Raw genomic sequence first — 19,629 nt, 5'->3', positions numbered from 1 at the left:
TAGTAAAAGTTTTTCTTGAAATTTGCTAACCCTCACCATAGGCTAGTATGAAAAAGTAAACATTTCTAGTTAACATTCATTATTTGTGTTAAAGATACTGCTCAATAGCCAGTATCGAATATTCAGAAAATGAAATATAATTTTAGAGAAAAGTTTAAACCTAAAGCAAGATACTGGATGATGCGAAATCCTAAAAAATCTAAGCTTTATGCCCTTCTGCACAAAGAGTTCAGAGGAAATAAGAAAAAAAAATAGATTGGAAAATTAGACAAGATATTTAAAAAATGTGACTGAGACAGCTTTCAGAAGGAAGGTTTTAAAAAGTACCCACAAAAAAGAAAACTAATTTCTTTATTTCTTTTTACTCTCAGGATTAATCACAAAGTATTTTTTAAATTAATTATTAGTCCCCTTTTCTTCTTAGTGATTCACCTCTGAAAATAGACCATTTAAATGTGTTCTTAACAATTTCCTGCTGTTTGGGTCGGCATTATTCACTTTGGTGGCAGCAAATGTCAGGAGGATCATTCCAGAACCAGACTGTCACAAGTTAACAACCGAAATCACTTTTCAGAAGCCTCTTGGAAAATGAGTGTCACATCTCTTACTCTGGGGTTTCATCCCTGTAATCATATCATACTTTAAAGATAGTGTTGGGCATAATTGTATTTGGTGGAAAAACAATTTTAAAATGTTTACTATGTTCAGTTTATATAGCAGCAGTGTACCAGGCTGTAAATGCAAATATTATAACACTTCCCAAGTTGTATTTTATATAATAAAGTATTCAGAAAACATTAATAGATCTTTAAAGATATGATAAATGTTACAAAACTAAATGTTTATGAAATGAGTTTTAAAAAAAGATTTATTCGGACAGATCTTTTCCATATTTTTTCACACTACTATAAGCGTTTTAAACTCCAAGAAGACTATAGAGTATGCAGCATTACCCAGACTTATGAAACAAGAAAACCCTCTCACTCTATAATTCTGCTCCTGAAAGTCCTTTAGCCTTTTTCATTTTTCATATGAAACACAGTTTGGAGATCTCTAACCTATTACCATTGTTCTATTTCATATTTTGCACTCATTTCCTGATACCCACATATTTTGATAACTGAATGTGTAGTTTTATTGATTATCCAATGATATGTGTTATCAATATTTATAATGTAAATATTTCTTTTTTATTTATTGAAAATACATTTATTTTTATTTATTGAAAATTAAATTCTTATTTCTATCAAATTTTAATTTTGTACTCTGATTCAGAAAGTTTATTTATATATTTTATAAGTTCATTAAATATAAATATATTAATAATTATATTTCATGGCAAGGTCCATATTTTTATAGGAGGATCATAGGACACATCATGTGACTTTCATTAATTTAGACATTTAACTAGGACCAGAGACTTTCTTTAATAAGATAGACTACATTAGAGTTTTCAGAACTAGAGACTTTCTTTAGTAAGACATACTACATTACAGTTCTTACCAAAAAAAGTACATTAGAATGCTAGTTTTTGAGACCCCAAATAGAATAATATTATTTAAAATTAAAAGTTTACTATCTTTTAAAACTAAATAGACAATTTTATTGTGTCTCCTGGTGGCAGGTTTCCACCCTCTGGAACCAAGACATCTAGGCCAGTCGAACATAATGTTGCGGGAACAGGAAGCAAAAATTTTGCTCGTTGATCACTTGGGGTGATGGTGTGTGGTGCCACTTCCACTTCTACCCCAATACCCCTATTAAAGCCTGATTAAATACATTGCAATTGGTGATCAAAACAAGAACCTAAAATTATATTCAGAAATAAAAATTTCAGAAAAAATTCAGAATTTAGTGGAGACCATGGGCATTTGAACCACTTCCTCATGTAACTTGTGCCTTCAAGGCCTACTTGAGCTCAGTCACGTATATACCACTTCCATTTGATGATGGAATGTTGCTGTGCATGACCCACTTTATGGCTAGGTGGGTCAGAAAGCATCCAGTTCATGATAGGCATCCAGTTCATAATATAGAGAATTAGAAAGGGAAATAAATGTCATGCTAAATATGTGTCCTTGTGGTATTCAAGACATGTATATATCTGAAATTGTGGTTTTACTCATACTCCACTGATATTGATCATTATTTATAGTATAGCTTGATATGTATATATAATATCTCTCTCTATAGAGCTATTGTTGGACACACATGTACTTAGCATTGATAACAAGGTACTTAAGAATGTTTTCTAAAGTTCATTTTGCAGTTTTTTCTTTGCACCCCAAAACCTCTTTAAATTTGAATACCTATGTATTGCATAATTTATCTATCAGATAACTTTAAAGATAAAGTAAAAAAAAAAAAAAAAGTTGATTTTTACCATGACTCCATATATAAGATTGATTGAGATAGTAAAACTTCAAGAAAACCTAAAATACTGTTCAATCTAATATTAAAATAAGCACATTATAAATAGAGCCACAATTATATTAGAACAAATAACAACAAACAACATGTTTAAAAGTCCTATAATAGGAATTAATATTATAAAAAATACTTCAAAACATCTTAAGGAAAATGTTACAACAAAAATTAAGAAAAAAATTCCACCAAATATTATGATGCATAATGTTGTTTTGGATGTCAAATACAAAATTATTTAAAAATATTTATATGGAATATATATTTTTATAATTTAAATTTATTAAGCACTGTAATAAATTCAAGGGTCCTATTACCACCAATATTTGTACAAGTCATTTAATGATATAAAAGTGTTAAAATGTTTTCAAAGACTTTGATATGTTTGCATCTTCAACTATTGAAATAATAAAATCAGAAAATAAAACATCAGGTAAAATTACAGTCAGATTAAAAACATGTCTTTAAATTTATTACATAAAGTTAATAATACTTAAATGCTGATATGAAGTCAATAAATCTTATGTCATATGATAAAGGAAAAGGAAATAAAATGAAGATATTTTCTTAGTACAAGTGTACACATGCACAAACAAGTTTTCAACAAAAGAAGGAGGAAATACTCATGACAATTACAGTCCTGATTTCTGCCGTTGGTCACGTGTTTGTGACTAGTATTGATGACTACCTTCTTCTACTACCTATTCTGTATTCCCTTTGCCTTCAGCAAGTACCTCAGCAAGTCCCGGTTTTTTTCCTAGTGGAGTGACCCAAACCTTCATTCTTGAAGGGTCTGGGTCACTTTTAGTCCTGGACTGGATTATTGTAGTTTCCCATTGACCTTAAGCACAGGGCATGGTAATACTAAGAGACACCCTAATGGATCTCCTGAATTCTACGCATACTCTTCTTTTTTTTTTTTTGAGACAAAGTTTCACTCTGTCACCCAGTCTGGAGCGCAACGGCGCATTCTCTGCTCATTGCGACCTCCGCCTCCCGGGTTCAAGTGATTCGCCTGCCTCAGCCTCTCAAGTAGCTGGGATTACAGGTGCTCACCACAACGCCCAGTTAATTTTTGTAATTTTTAGTAGAGACAGGATTTCACCATGTTGGCCAGGCTGGTCTTGAACTCCTGACCTCAGGTGATTCACCCACCTCAGCCTCCTAAAGTGCTGGAATTACAGGTGTGAGTCACTGCGACTGGTCGCATACTCTTCTTTACCTCCATTGTGCAGTAGTAGACTGATTTCATCTTGATAGTCTGGGTCAATCACCCCAGCCAACACTGTAACACCTTTCTTAGCCTGTTGACTTAAAAGTAGGAGGAGCCCAAAGTGTCCAGGTGCCAATCTTAACCTCCAGTTTAATGAAATTGTTGTGTCTACTGGTGGCAAGTTTCTTCCCTCTGGAACTAAGACCTCTAAGCCAGCAGAACATAATGTTGTGGGAACAGGAAGCAAATATTTAGCTAGTGGATCACTAGGGGTGATGGTGAGTGGTGCCACTTACACTTCCATCCCTTGATTCATGGACCCATGAATCCTGGTTATGGCAGAAACATTACCATATATTGGATGCTGATTCAGAGGATAAACAGTCCTCTGGAGAACTTTGTCCCGGCCCTGCGAAGTATTGTCACCTTGTTGGCATTGTAATTGTGACTCCAAAAGGTCATTCCACTGTTCTATCAATCCAGCTGCTTCAGGATGATGGAGAACAAGGAAAGTCCTGTTAATTACATGAGCATGAGCCCACGGCCACACTTCTTTATTGATAAAGTGGGTGCATTGGTCAGAGGAAATGCTGTGTGGAATACCATGACGGTGGATAAGGCATTCCTTGAGTCCACATATGGTAGTTTTGGCAAGAGCATTGTGTGCAGGATAGGAAAACACACACTCAGAGTAAGTGTCTATTCCAGTGAGGGCAAACCTCTGCCTTTACCATGATGGAAATATAATCAATGTGCCACCAGGTAGCTGGCGATCACCCCAGGGAATGGTGTCATATCAAGGGCTCAGTGTTTGTCTCTACTGCTGGGAAATTGGGCACTCAGCAGTGGATGTAGCCAAGTCAGCCTTGGTGAGTGGAAGTCCATGTTGCTGAGCCCATGCATAACCTCCATCCCTGCCCCCAAGGCCACTTTGCTCATGAGCCCATTGGGCAATGACAGAGGTGCCTGGAGACAGACGCTGAGTGTTGTTTACAAAACAGGTCATCCTATCCACTTATTAAACTTCTCCACTGAGAAGTCTCTCAAAAGGAGAGTAGTTATCTGCAGAAGATAGCAGGGCCTTGCTCCAAAATCCTAGAGGCCTCCACTGTGATTCACCTATGGGGGCCTGCCAGAGGTCCAAACAGCATCCCTATCTGCCATTGACACCTCAACCACCATTGGATCTGCTGGGTCATATGGCCCAAGTGGCAGAGCAGCTTGCACAGTAGCCTGGACCTGTTGCGGAGCCTTCTCCTGTTCTGGACCCCACTCAAAACTGGCAGCCTTTCACATCACCCTATAAATGGGTTGGAGTAACACACCCAAATGAGGAATGTGTTGCCTCCAAAATTTGAATAGGCCTACTAGGCACTGTGCCTCTTTCTTGGTTGTAGGAGGGGCCAAATGCAGCAACTTATCCATTTTTAGAAGGAATATTTTGACAGGCCCCACACCAATGGATCCCTAGAAATTTTACTGAGGTAGAAGCTCCCTGAATTTTAGTCATATTTATCTCCCATCTTCCTGCACACACGTCTCACCATCCTCTTGCACACACGTCTCACCAGTAAGTCCAGTGTGTTTGCTACTTCTTGCTCACTGGATGCAATCAGCATAATTTCATCAATGGAATGTACCACTGTGATATTTTCCAGAAGTGAAAAGCCATCAAGTTCTCTCTGAATATTGTCATGACATTAAGCCGGAGAGTTGATATATCCCTGAGGTATGACAGTGAAGGTATATTGATGGCCTTGCTAGCTGAAGGCAAATTGCTTCTTTTGGGCCTTATGGACGGGAATGGAGAAAAAGGCATTTGCCAAGTCAATGGCTTCCATTTGACCTTTCCCACCATAATAGCCCTCATGCTCACAGTCAGTGAGCCAATGTCGGGGTTTTGCCAGCTGCTAAGTATGACTATGCCAATTATGCATTTTGGCACTGGGGAAATGATCACAGGATGAGTTCAAAGACCCACTGGACCCTCTGTAAGTTGGACCTGAGCTAAAACTCCATTGATTACCTGACCTCCATAAGCCCCAACTTTAACTGGAGGACCACAGTGACATTTTGGTTCCCCTGGAATCAACGTCAGCTCAGAGCCAGTGTCCAGTAGTCCTCAAAATGTCTGATCATTTCCCCTTCCCCAGTGCACAGTTACCCTGGTAAAAGACTGGAGGTCTTCTTGGGGAAGGATGGGAGAAAGATTCACAGCATAGATTGTCAGTAATGAAGTGGAATCTTTCCTCAAGGGGCCCTGGCCTCCCCTTCATTCAAGCGGTTCCAGGTCTGTAAATTGGCTCAAGTCTGGAAATCAATTGAGGGGACGCAATTCTCTATTTCTATAATTCAAAGTAGTCTTTTGACCATTTGACCTAGAAGTTTTCTCCTTATATGAATTTAATGGAAAAGTATTAGGCTTCTTATCAAATTCACTTCTAGGAACACTGTGATTAATTAGCTGATGCCAGAGCTCTACATGAGTCAGACTATTCTGATTGCTGCTTTGCCTATGCTGTCCATTATGGTAGTTACACCCACCTTGCCTTCAATGGGTTGAGTGCTGCCACTTGGCCCCTGCCATCTCAGGATCCATTGTATGTAAATTTTGTAGTTGAGTGACTGCAGTTCTCACAGTTAGATCTGACCTACAAAAAGGAGTAATTGCAGTGCACTTCAAAGATGCAGGTGATTCCCTCACCAATTTATTTCACAAGGCATTGGTCAAGGATATATCTTCTGGACCCTCTTAGCTGGGAGGAGTAGGGCTAAAGTGACTAATCCACTCCATCATCTCAATCTCCCCAAGCCTTTGGATCCCTTCCTCTACATTAAACCATGGGAGATCAGGCATTTCCAGGTCACTCTGAGGGGGACCATCTTTTAATCCATACTTCAGCTAACCAAGCAAATACACTATAAGAAACTTTTTAAATTCTCTGATCTGCAACATTAAATGCAGAATCCCTATTTAGTGACCCCAAATCAATAAATTCAGCCTGATCTAACTCTATGTTCTTTCCACCATTATCCCACACCCTTAATATCCATTCTCATGCCTGTTCTCCAGATTGCTTTTTATATAATTAGAGAACTCAAATAGTTCTCTTCGAGTTTAATGCAGCTCCTCATGGGTTACAACCTAAACCTCACCTCTAGGGGCCACTGGGACTTTAGTCTAGTTATAGTTCTAGAAGCAAACAGAGGTGTTGAGGCTGGCTTCGGAAGAGAATCTACATTATCTTACCTGGCAACTGCCTCAAGGGAGTCCATCACTGTTGCCTCAGGCAGCACAGGGTTTATCTCCTCAGACAAAAGCTGATGGCAGCATGGGTCAGGGAGGGGATGCTGCCATTACTGGGGGTGGGAAAGCTATTCCTTCTGGCAAAAAAAGATTGATCAGAGTTTACAAACTCAGTGTCCCCAGCTTCATCAGGTTCCTCCCACACATCTCCACTCCAAGTTGCAGGGTCCCATTCCTTTCCAATCAATGCCCTCACTTTAACAGTAGTCACCTGGCTAGACTGTGCATGCATCTTTCATTGCAGGTCAGCCACTCACATGATATGAGCTTGTGTCTCTTATTCCACAATTTCAACTTTTTCTCTACAGGAGATAAGACTCTCACTCAGGGCAATCTTAGCAGATTTGAGATTCAGTATCTGCTTCTGAAGCCGGAAGACAGAATCCCTGAGTTCATCATTTTCTTTCATCACTTTTGTCCACTGATCTTAGGAGCAACCAACCAGCTTCATTATGTTCCTTGGTTCTCCACATATGGTCAAAGGTATTATGTATAGAGTTACTAAACTCCTTGCCTCTCATGAATGGTGAATCTAGAGTGTCAAGCGCATTTATTTTGCATAACTCTCTAAGCAGTTCATGCCAAGGATTATCAGTGTTCTCTGTACTATTAAAAGTAGAGTCCTTAGCATTTTGGAGTCTAATCATATGAAGCAGCCAACTTCAGAAACCCCAAAAGCAATGAAAGAACTCCCCCCTTAATATTCTGTTCCTTTAAAACCACTCCTGGTACCATACCAAAGATATATTAGTCAGGTTTCTCTTAGAGGTACAGTACTTACAGGATATATATATATATAAAGGGGAGTCTAATAATCATTAACTTACACAATCACAAGGTTCCACAATAGGGTCTCTGCAAGCTGAGGAGCAAGGAGAACCAGTTTGAGTCTCAAAACTCAGTAACTTGGAGTCTGTTGTTTGAGGGCAGGAAGCACCCAGCATGGGAGAAAGATGTACAATGGGAGGCTAGACCCGTGTCTTCTTTTCACATTTTTCTGCCCGCTTTATATTTGCTGGAAGATGGTTAGATTGTGCCCACCAGATTAAGGGTGGATCTGTCTTCCCCAGACCACTGATTGTTAATCACTTTGGCAACACCCACACAGACATACCCAGGTTTAACGCTTTGTATCCTTTAATCTAATCAAGTTGACACTCAGTATTAACCATCACATTCTCAAGTACATGTGTATTTATAAATATATATTTGTGTGTGCACATAAATGTTCTATAGCACTCTTGTTGGGTCCTTTTCTTTATTCTCATATCAAGATTATAAATAAATAGCTTTATCAAAATATTGTTTTAATGAGGTATTTTTGCTTTTACTTTGGTATGTAATCTTTTGAATTCTATAGATATTCTGATTTGCTTTTATGTTTTGTGAAGCAATAATGACTATTCTTTGAAGTGCATGAAAATTTAATCACATGTTATTGTGTTTTCAGAATGAGCCAAAGGTAACCATTTCTCCAAGTTGCAAAGATTGAATCATGGATTGGCATCCGTCAAATGCAGGTAGCACTCCTTGCCTTTTAACAGTGACTATGAGAAATGTCTTACATTTCAATTCTTCATTGTTTTATTTTTTGTGTGCCTTTATATAATAATTTAACAATGTATAATTAGGCCAGGTTCTCCAAAGAAACAGACAAATAAGAGAGAGATGAAGAGATTTTATATCTAAACCCATAATTGTGTCTTTATCAATGGACAAATAAATTTATTATAAAATAAATTTATTATATATTTATTATTATTTATTATAGACACATAATTATGAAGGCTAACAAGTAATAAAATATGCAATTAATAAGCTAGAGATCTAGGAGAGTCAATGGTGTATTTCCAGTCTGAAGGCCAGTAGGCTGAACATTAAGGATAAGTCAATATTTTACTTTGAGTCCAAATGTAGGAGAAGATGGATATCCAAGTTTGAAGACAATCAGGCGATGAGAAACAGTTCTTTTTTTAATCAGCCTTTTATTAGATTTATGCCTTCAGTGGATTGGATGAGGCTCAACCACATCAGGGAGGGCAATTTGATGTATTCAATCCACAGATTCAAATGTTAATTGTATCCAGAAACACCTTCACTGATGCACGAAAAATAATGTTTGAAAAATTTCTATGTACTCTACGGCCCAGTCATGTTAACATAAAAATAACCATCACACAAAGTGATAGGCATATACCATTATAATATTAATAATTTGTAATTGTATAATAAAATTATGGAAAGGCCTTGTATTCTTAATCCTATTCACCCTGATATTTTGATGATCAGGGTAATGTGATTGATTCTCCTTTCATATAGCTGGTGTTAGTGAGTGTGTACACTCCTGTTGGACTCTGTTAGATAAATACAATAACTCTGACTTAGTTTTAAGGAAAGAGTATAATAATTCCTGAAGTGACCTCACTAGTGAACGCATTCTTTACTGGTTCCCCTGCTTTCAACAGCATCATAATTACCAGGTTTTAGCCTCCTGATTTTACTGCTAGTTTACCTTCTTACTGCCACCCTTTCCCTAAAGGCCTTCTTTTAGGTAACCTTTTCTTCCTCTAAGACGAATTACAACTCTTACTAGTCCTTGCATCATGCACAATGGCACCAGGCATCCTTCTTTAAATGCAGCTTAAGTCACATCTTTCACTCCAGCAGGGGGTAGTGAAAAGAGCATGAACTTTAGAAACAGACAGGTCTAGGAACCATGCCCTGCTTTATAATTACTGTTGCATGTGTGATCTTTTGTAAAGCAGTTAATCTCTCAAAAGTTACTTTTCTCATTTGAAAGATGAAGATAAACATGCTGCCTCCCAGTTTTAAAATGAGAAATAAAGAAACGTTTGTAGAGAACATGTAGAACCAGGCACATGGAAAAAGCATCATCTCCATTTTCCTTCTCTCTGACATTTACAGAACACATGCCATAGATGAGGTACTGTGGCTGTAACCAGGTATACAGGGTTGAAAGACACAGTCTTTGCTATCCAGAAGCTCACAGTCTAGTTAAAAAACAATACAAATATAAGTAACTATGAACAAAATGAAAATGTATATAAAATAAGTAAGCCTACTGCAACACGGTTATTCAGGAGGAATGTGTTGACATCACTCTGAAAATGGTAAGTGGCAGTATCTTGATCTGATAAAAATAAGTAAAGATTTAGAATGAGTTATTTTCCAGTAGAAACAAGGAAGGCAGGTTTCAGCATATGTAATATATGAGACCTGAAGGTAGCTGGTGGCAACATGAAGCATTTCAGACGGACTAGATTTTAGTTTATTCAGAACTGGGCTTGGAGAGTCCAAAAAACTCTTGTAGAATTAAGAAGGGGAACAAATAAAATCTAAGCACAATAAATACATTAATATATTTAAACTTTTATGAAGTAGGTATTTTTGTTATCCCCATTTTCAAGATGAAACAGAAACAAAAAATCAACATTCTCCAAATCATCAAGCTCTAAGTACTGAGGTAGACAGGGGAAAATTGTCTTCAGTGTTTCCCCCTGCTCCCTGCATAAGGAGGCCGCAGATGTCTGAGGAATACGTCTTTCCAAGGCCTCAGATAAAGAGACTCCAGAATGAAGGCACAGTGACTAAGAATGTAAATGTGTGAAAAAACATGACCGGCCATCTAGGGGGCCTGAGATTGTGACTCTGTATAGACTGTGATGCACCGGCTGCACAATCTAGCTCAGTTGCAGAGCTAAGGTCATACCTTAGGAATCTGACTCCATATCCTGTGCTTTTAATCAGTCTGTATTTCTCCACTCTAACAGGTTAATGTGTGAAAGCATCAATATGGGGCTCGTCCAATACTTTGTTTTTCAGAAAACTCAGTCAAATATGATGTCCTTAAATCATGTTACTGATCCAAGTTATTTATCCACAAGTCATTGTACATTGTTTTGTATGAGATAAAATTAGCTATATAGAAAATTTGAGATATAATACTGATATCATCTAAAAATAGTTTTTTAAAGTAGATTTTGTATCACCATATAAAAATCTATACTTTTCTATATAGCAGTACTAAACTGAGGAGTCTGACTACCGCTTAAATGTCTACTGTTGATTCTTCAGGCCTGACCCTACCTGTGCAATTAGAGAGACTTCACCTGGCAAGACTCACAGGGGAAAGCTACCCTCCCTGCAGCAGATTTGATGTACAACTTGTGCATCACAGTCTATACAGAGAGTCACAATCTCAGACCTCTGGATGGCCGGTCATGCTTTTTCACACATTTACATTCTTGGTCACTGTGCCTTCATTCTGGAGTCTCTTTATCTGAGGCCTTGGAAAGATGTATTCTGCAGACATCTGAGGCCTCCTTATGCAGGGAGCAAGGAGAAACCTTGAAGACCCTTTTCCCCTGTCTGACTCAGTAGCCAGTACCTTTCAACTCCTAGTCCTTTCCCCCGAGTGGCCCCAGCCCTCCACCTCAGGGTCCACAAAACTGCAGGAGCCTTTTATTTGTGCTCCTTTAACATTGACCTGACCCCGGTTCTGAACTTATCCACTTGACCTTTGACCAGTGTGCACTTCCATAGAGGAAAACTGAACAGGGGGAGCCAGTGCTGTCTGGTTTTAGACTCTTGTTTATACCGTCACGTTAAGTGATTAACTCTTTAATTTTTGGTTTGTTGCTTTAATCAGCTATTCTAACACTTGAAAATTCAGCTCTTTCTCTCCCAGCTCAGCTAAGCTCCTGACATAAGCAATTAGAAAATAGTACAGACAGTACACCTGTAAGTGCAACAAAAAACTTTAATGCCTACAAGTAAACACAATTACAAGAAGAAACTGTAATTTACATTGAAGATACTTATATCAATAAAGAGGCATATTCCTTTACTCAATGGTAATATTACATCCTCAATATTGGTAGAGTTAACTATTCTTTCTAAATACATTTATAAATTCAGTGCATGCAATCCTAATCAATATTCTCTTTAATAAATTCAGTTGGAATATATATACAGCTTCAAGAAGGCTAAAGCAATTTCCTTAAAAATATAGCACTTCCCAAAGTACTAATTTATAAAGGTCTCACTGATCCCCAATTATAGGATTAAGATTATTTTGTATATTAAATGCTAAGGAACTTTTAACTTCTAAATTCCAGTGAAAATGTATACTTAATATTTTTATGTGAAGAGGGAAAGAAGTAAGATTGCCTTCACTAGCGGGTCATTTTGTTGTTGTTAATATATTATTCACTTTGATGAGGCCTATAAATTAAAATATGTATTATGATGTTTAATATTTTATATTTTATGTATTAAATATAATATATTTTATATTTTATGTATTATTGTGCTTTACATAATTGATTGAATAAATATACTCAGATAAACTGTGTCTGTACAAATGTATGACATATTTTTAAGTTAGGGAGATTTTTACAAGATAGGCAGAGGAATGAAGACAAAAAGTATCAGGGATGGACGGAAGGCAAAAAAACACTGAGATAAATCAAACAGAGAAAACTGTATTCTAGGATAATCCCAAAACGTTATTGGCTGTAGAAAAAAAAAATAATAAAAGGAAAGGGAATTTAGGGAATGACTGGTATTGCTTGAGGTTTGTTTGATTGTTTATTGCGGCACTATTCACAATAGCAAAGACTTAGAATCAACCCAAATGTCCATCAGTGACAGACTGGATTAAGAAAATGTGGCACATATACACCATAGAATACCATGCAGCCATAAAAAGTATGAGTTCGTGTCCTTTGTAGGGACATGGATGCAGCTGGAAACCATCATTCTCAGCAAACTATCGCAAGAACAGAAAACCAAATACCACATATTCTCACTCATAGGTGGGAAATGAACAATGAGATCACTTGGACACAGGAAAGGGAACATCACACACTGGGTCCTATTGTGGGAAGGAGGGGAGGAATAACATTAGGAGACATACCTAATGTAAATGACGAGTTAATGGGTGCAGCACACCAACATGGCACATGTATACATATGTAACAAACCTGCACGTTGTGCACATGTACCCTAGAACTGAAATTATAATAATAATAAAAACAAAAACAAAAAAAACAACAAAAAAAGAAATTACCAGGGAAGTGAGCTGAGTGAGTTAAAAGTGTTAGCAGGGATAAAAGGCCTAGTCTGAATACATTTAACATCAAGTACTAATAAATAAGAAGGCATTAAACTGAGTTTCACAAAAATCAACAGGCAGTTTTAGAACCTAATGAGTTTTGAGTTTGGTGTAATTCAGTCATGGATTAAGGCTCATAGAAGATGATACATTCCCTTTTTTCAAATACGGAAAGATAATTAGAAATTGCCGGAGGTGGATAAGTTTGTAATTATATACACTTGTAAGCAATTTTTATTTTAATAATTTACTTAAATATTTATTGTTGTTAATTGTTTTTACAAGAAAATTTCATGCACTAAAATTGTGTTTTGTAAAAAAATCCAAAAAGAAAAAATAAAATCCAGCATGCTGGTGTCAGCAAATACTCTGACACCAGACCACTTGATTTGAAAACTTGGCTCTGCTATTTGTCAACATTTATGAACTTCAAGGTAATGAATTTGTCTGCTTGTATTTCCTAATTCTCTTGATGGGACTAATATTCATATCTAGCTTAACAAGTTGTTAAAACGTTTAAATATTTACTATGTGATATGTTTATTACATAATTAATTCCTAGTTAACTCCTTGATATATTTTCTGTAGATCTAAATGGTTTGGCAAAGTTTTGATCATAAGCACACTTAAAAATATTTTGGTGATTGCTACAGAATTCACTTAACTGGCATTTCTTTAATATATACTTATATATTATTGTTAATAATATATAGTTATTATTAACTATATGTTATTATATATATAGTTGTTATTTTGATTTAAAATTCACATCTTTTATATTTAGGATGGATTTATCATGTATTACTGATAATATTACATATAAAAATTCCATCTTATTTTAATGTTTTTAAAAAGCACATATAAATAGTAATTTATATTGCTAATATTGAAAGTTGGATATGTAAACACATTTATATAGGTGGTTTGTTTATTTACCATAGATATTAATATCTATGAAATTAATAATCATAGAACCTGATAAAAACATATATATGTTCAGCATTCTGTTAGGTATAATCACTTATATTATTTAAAACACTATAATTTAGACCATGTCTTTCCTGTGTCTGACTCTTTGCCTGAAAGGAAATTAATCAAGTAAATTATGTTTAATTGTGTAAAATGCTACTCTAAAGAAAAAATATGCCTTCAATATCAAGTAGGCTGGCAACTACAAATATGTGGTTAGTACTATCCTATATTCTGACATTCAAAGACATCACACCTTTCCAATTGCATGCTTTATTTCAATTACACAAACTACTTGAGTTATTTAGACTTATGTTTCTTCTGTGCGTGGTAGGTGTACATCTATGATAGCCAACAATGATCATCATCTTCTGGCACTGAGAAATGATGTAATCCTTTCCCCTAAGTTGGGACTGGAACCAACAGAATATGGCAAAAGTGATATGTCACTTCCAAGATGAGGCTACAAAAGCTTGGGACTTCTGTCTTACAAGATGACTCTCTACTGCCTTCTCAGCTTGTAGCTTTGATGGAAGTTGTCACATTTAAGATATCATGGTACAAGAAAATGAGAATGGTCTCTAGCCAGCAAAAGCCAATCTAGAAATTAGGCCTTCAGCCAAGCAGCCTACAGCACTGAATACTGCCGTCAAGCACTGAGTGAGCTTAGAAGGGATCTTTCCTGGTTTGAGTCTTCTTTTTTTTTTTTTTAATTATACTTTAAGTTCCAGGGTACATGTGCACAACGTGCAAGTTTGTTACATATGTACACATGTGCCATGTTGGTATGCTGCACCCATTAACTCGTCATTTACATTAGGAATATCTCCTAATGCTATCCCTCCCCCCTCCCCCTGCCCCACGACAGGCCCCAGTGTGTGATGTTCCCCACCCTGTGTCCAAGTGTTCTCATTGTTCAATTCCACTTATGAGTGAGAGCATAGGTGTTTGGTTTTCTGTTCTTGCCATAGTTTGCTGCGAATGATGGTTTCCAGCTTGATCCATGTCCCTACAAAAGACATGAACTCATCCTTTTTTATGCCTGCATAGTATTCCACATTTTCTTAATCCAGTCTATCATTGATGGACATTTGGGTTGGTTCCAAGTCTTTGCTATTGTGAATAGTGCTGCAATAAACATACGTGTGCATGTGTCTTTGTAGCAGCATGATTTATAATTATTTGGGAATATACCCAGTAATGGGATGGCTGGGTCAAATGGTATTTCTAGTTCTAGATCCTTGAGGAATCGCCACACTGTCTTACACAATGGTTGAACTAGTTTACAGTCCCACCAACAGTGTAAAAGTGTTCCTATTTCTCCACATCCTCTCCAGCACCTGTTGTTTCCTGATATTTTAATGATCGCCATTCTAACTGGTGTGAGATGATATCTCATTGTGGTTTGGATTTGCATTTCTCTGATGGCCAGTGATGATGAGCATTTTTTCATGTGTCTGTTTGCTGCATAAATGTCTTCTTTTGAGAAGTGTCTGTTCATATCCTTTGCCCATTTTTTGATGGGGTTGTCTTTTTTCTTGTAAATTTGTTTAAGTTCTTTGTAGATTCTGGATATTAGCCCTTTGTCATATGGGTAGATTGTAAACATTTCCTCCCATTCTGTAGGTTGCCTGTTCACTCTGATGGTAGTTTCTTTTGCTGTGCAGACGCTCTTTAGTTGAATTAGATCCCATTTGTCAGTTTTGGCTTTTGTTGCCATTGCTTTTGGTGTTTTAGTCATGAAGTCCTTCTGCATGCCTATGTCCTGAATGGTATTGCCTAGGCTTTCTTCTAGGGTTTTTATGGCTTTAGGTCTAGCATTTAAGTCTTTAATCCATCTTGAATTAATTTTTGTATAAGGTGTAAGGAAGGGATTGAGTTTCAGCTTTCTACTTATGGCTAGCCAGTTTTCTCAGCACCATTTATTAAATAGGGAATCATTTCCCCATTTATTGTTTTTGTCAGGCTTGCCAAAGATCAGATGTTTGTAGATGTGCGGTATTATTTCTGAGGGCTCTGTTCTGTTCCATTGATCTATATCTCTGTTTTGCTACCAGTACCATGCTGGTTGTGGTTACCGTAGCCTTGTAGTATAGTTTGAAGTCAGGTAGCATGATGCCTCCAGCTTTGTTCTTTTGGCTTAGGATTGTCTTGGCAATGTGGGCTCTTTTTTGGTTGCATATGAACTTTAAAGTAATTTTTTCCAATTCTATGAAGAAAGTCATTGGTAGCTTGATGGGAATAGCATTGAATCTATAAATTACCTTGGTCAGTATGGTCATTTTCACAATATTGATTCTTCCTATCCATGAGTATGGAATGTTCTTCCATTTGTTTGTGTCCTCTTTTATTTTATTGAGCAGTGGTTTGTAGTTCTCCTCGTAGAGGTCCTTCACATCCCTTGTAAGTTGGATTCCTAGGTACTTTATTCTTTTTGAAGTAATTGTGAATGCAAGTTCACTCATGATTTGGCTGTTTTTCTGTTATTGGTGTATAGGAATGCTTTTGATTTTTTCACATTGATTTTGTATCCTGAGACTTTGCTGAAGTTGCTTACCAGCTTAAGGAGATTTTGGGCTAAGATGATGGGGTTTTCTAAATATACAAACATGTCATCTGCAAACAGGGACTATTTGACTTCCTCTTTTCCTAATTGAAAACCCTTTATTCTTTCTCCTGCCTGATTGCCCTGGCCAGAAATTCCAACACTACGTTGAATAGGAGTGGTGAGAGAGAGCATCCCTGTCTTGTGCCAGTTTTCAAAGGGAATGCTTCCAGTTTTTGCCCATTCAGTATGATATTGGCCGTGGGTTTGTCATAAATAGCTCTTCTTTTTTTAAGATCCGTTCCATCAATACCTAGTTTATTAAGAGTTTTTAGCCTAAGGGCTGTTGAATTTTATCAAAGGCCTTTTCTGCATTTATTGAGATAATCATGTGGTGTTTGTCTTTGTTTCTGTTTATATGCTGGATTACGTTTATTGATTTGCGTATGTTGAACCAACCTTGCATCCCAGGATTGAAGTCAACTTGATCATGGTGGATAAGTTTTTTGATTTGCTGCTGGATTCAGTTTGCCAGTATTTTATTGAGGATTTTTGCATTGAAGTTCATTAGGGATATTGGTCTAAAATTCTCTTTTTTTGTTGTGTCTCTGCCAGACTTTGGTATCTGGATGATGCTGGCCTCGTAAAATGAGTTAGGGAGGATTCCCTGTTTTTCTATTGATTGGGATAGTTTCAGAAAGAATGGTACCAGCTCCTCTTTGTACCACTGGTAGAATTTGACTGTGAATCTGTCTGGTCCTGGACTTTTTTTGGTTGGTAAGCTATTAATTATTGCCTAAATTTCAGAGCCTGTTATTAGTCTATTCAGGGATTCAACTTCTTCCTGGTTTAGTCTTGGGAGGGTGTATGTGTCCAGGAATTTATTAGTTTCTTCTAGATTTTTTAGTTTATTTGCATAGAGGTGTTTATAGTATTCTCTGATGGTAGTTTGTATTTCCGAGGGATTGCTGGTGATATCCCCTTTATCATTTTTTATTGCATCTATTTGATTCTTCTCTCTTGTCTTCTTTATTAGTCTTGCTAGCGGTCTATCAATTTTGTTGATCTCTTCAAAAAACCAGCTCCTGGATTCATTGATGTTTTTGAAGCGTTTTTCTCTGTCTCCATCTCCTTCAGCTCTGCTCTGATCTTAGCTATTGCTTGCCTTCTGCTAGCATTTGCATGTGTTTGCTCTTGCTTTTCTAGCTCTTTTAATTGTGATGTTAGGGTGTCAATTTTTTGTTTTTCCTGCTTTCTCTTGTGAGCATTTAGTGCTATAAATTTCCCTCTACACACTGTTTTAAATGTGTTCCAGAGATTCTGGTATGCTGTGTCTTTGTTCTCACTGGTTTCAAAGAACATCTTTATTTCTGCCTTCACAGCATAAAAAAGACCTTATGTGACCTGATGGAGTTGAAAACCAGGGCATAAAAACTATATGATGCATGCACAAGCTTCAGTAGCCAATTCAATCAAGTGGAAGAATGGGTATCAGTGATTTGAGATCAAATGAATGAAATGAAGAGAGAAGAGAAGTTTAGAGAAAAAAGAGTAAAAAGAAACGGACAAAGTCTCCAAGAAATATGGGTCTATGTGAAAATACCAAATCTACGTGTGATTGGTGTACCTGAAAGTGACAGGGAGAATGGAACCAAGTTGGAAAACACTCTGCAGGATATTATCCAGGAGAACTTCCCAACCTAGCAAGACAGGCCAACATTCAAATTCAGGAAATACAGAGAACCCCACAAAGTTACTCCTCAAGAAGAGCAACTGTAAGACACACAATTGTCAGATTCAGCAACGTTGAAATGAAGGAAAAAATGTTAAGGTCAGTCAGAGAGAAAGGTCGGGTTACCCACAAGGGGAAGCCCATCAGACTGACAGTGGATCTCTCAGCAGAAACTCTACAAGCCAGAAGAGAGAGGGGGCCAATATTCAACATTTTTAAAGAAAAGAATTTCCAACCCAGAATTTCATAACCAGCCAAACTAAACTTCATAAATGAAGGAGAAACAAAATCCTTTACAAACAAACAAATGCTGAGAGATTTTGTCACCACCAGGCCTGCCTTACAACAGCTCCTGAAGGTAGCACTAAACATGGAAAGGAACAACCGGTACCAGCCACTGCAAAAAGATGCCAAATTGTAAAGACCATCGATGCTAGGAAGAAGCTGCATCAACTAACGAGCAAAATAACCAGTTAACATTAAAATGACTGGATCAAATTCACATGTAACAATATTAACCTTCAACGTAAATGGGCTAAATGCTCTAATTAAAAGACACAGACTGGCAAATTGGATAAAGAATCAAGACCCATCAGTGTGCTATATTCAAGAGACCCATCTCATGTGCAGAGACACACATAGGCTCAAAATAAAGGAATGGAGGAAGATCTAACAAGCAAATGGAAAACAGAAAAAAAGCAGGGGTTGCAATCCTACTCTCTGATAAAATAGAGGTGTTTAATCCAGCAGGCCATTCCTGTCTAGATTCTCACTTAAATTGGTTGTGAAAACGTCTAAGAATTCCTTTAATTAATATTGTCAGAGATTGGCCAAGGATCATGTCCTACAATGTCCTTGAAGTTAGAATAAGGACCAAAAATCAACTGTTCATCCTTTTTTTTCAATGGATATTTTGGAGTTATTCTGTTATAAAACATTTTTGATGACTAAGAGTTGTTAATTTTCTTTAGGATATGATTGAAAAATTTAGTGACTAACAATAAATGTTTTCTAGCTCCAGGTCATAGCTCTGAATCTGTATCTTTGGGCCATTATTTGATTTTCTCCAAGAGAGAGGAGAGAGAATGAAATAAGAAAAAATTGTAAAGGAGTTGTTAAAGGAACATGGATGTTTTAAGTACCTCATAGAAGCCCTGTCACATAAGAACACAGTGAATGAAGGAGGCTTGGGGTGGATGGGGCCAGGGAAGTAGGCCGTAGTAAAACATTCTGATCCTTGTATATAAGAAATATGGCAACTGCGTGCTATAATAACCCATTGAAAGATTATAAGTAGTATTGT

The 19,629-nt window shown here is 36.9% G+C and overlaps 1 long non-coding RNA gene across 1 annotated transcript in view; it reads left to right on the top strand.

The window, feature by feature from the left end:
- The window catches only part of LOC123572389 (uncharacterized), a 29,180-nt gene extending 9,778 nt beyond the window's left edge, over positions 1-19,402 (top strand). Inside the window, exons 2-3 of the long non-coding RNA XR_006696933.2 lie at positions 8,395-8,464; positions 17,977-19,402. This is a non-coding gene — a long non-coding RNA (uncharacterized lncRNA). The remainder of the gene's footprint in view (positions 1-8,394; positions 8,465-17,976) is intronic.
- The last annotated feature ends 227 nt before the right edge of the window (positions 19,403-19,629 follow it).

This window comes from Macaca fascicularis, chromosome 1 (assembly GCF_037993035.2).
Source record: "Macaca fascicularis isolate 582-1 chromosome 1, T2T-MFA8v1.1".
Taxonomy (NCBI): Eukaryota; Metazoa; Chordata; class Mammalia; order Primates; family Cercopithecidae; genus Macaca; species Macaca fascicularis.
Note: the sequence above shows the minus strand (reverse complement) of the source record. Positions and strands in the feature narration are given on the sequence as shown.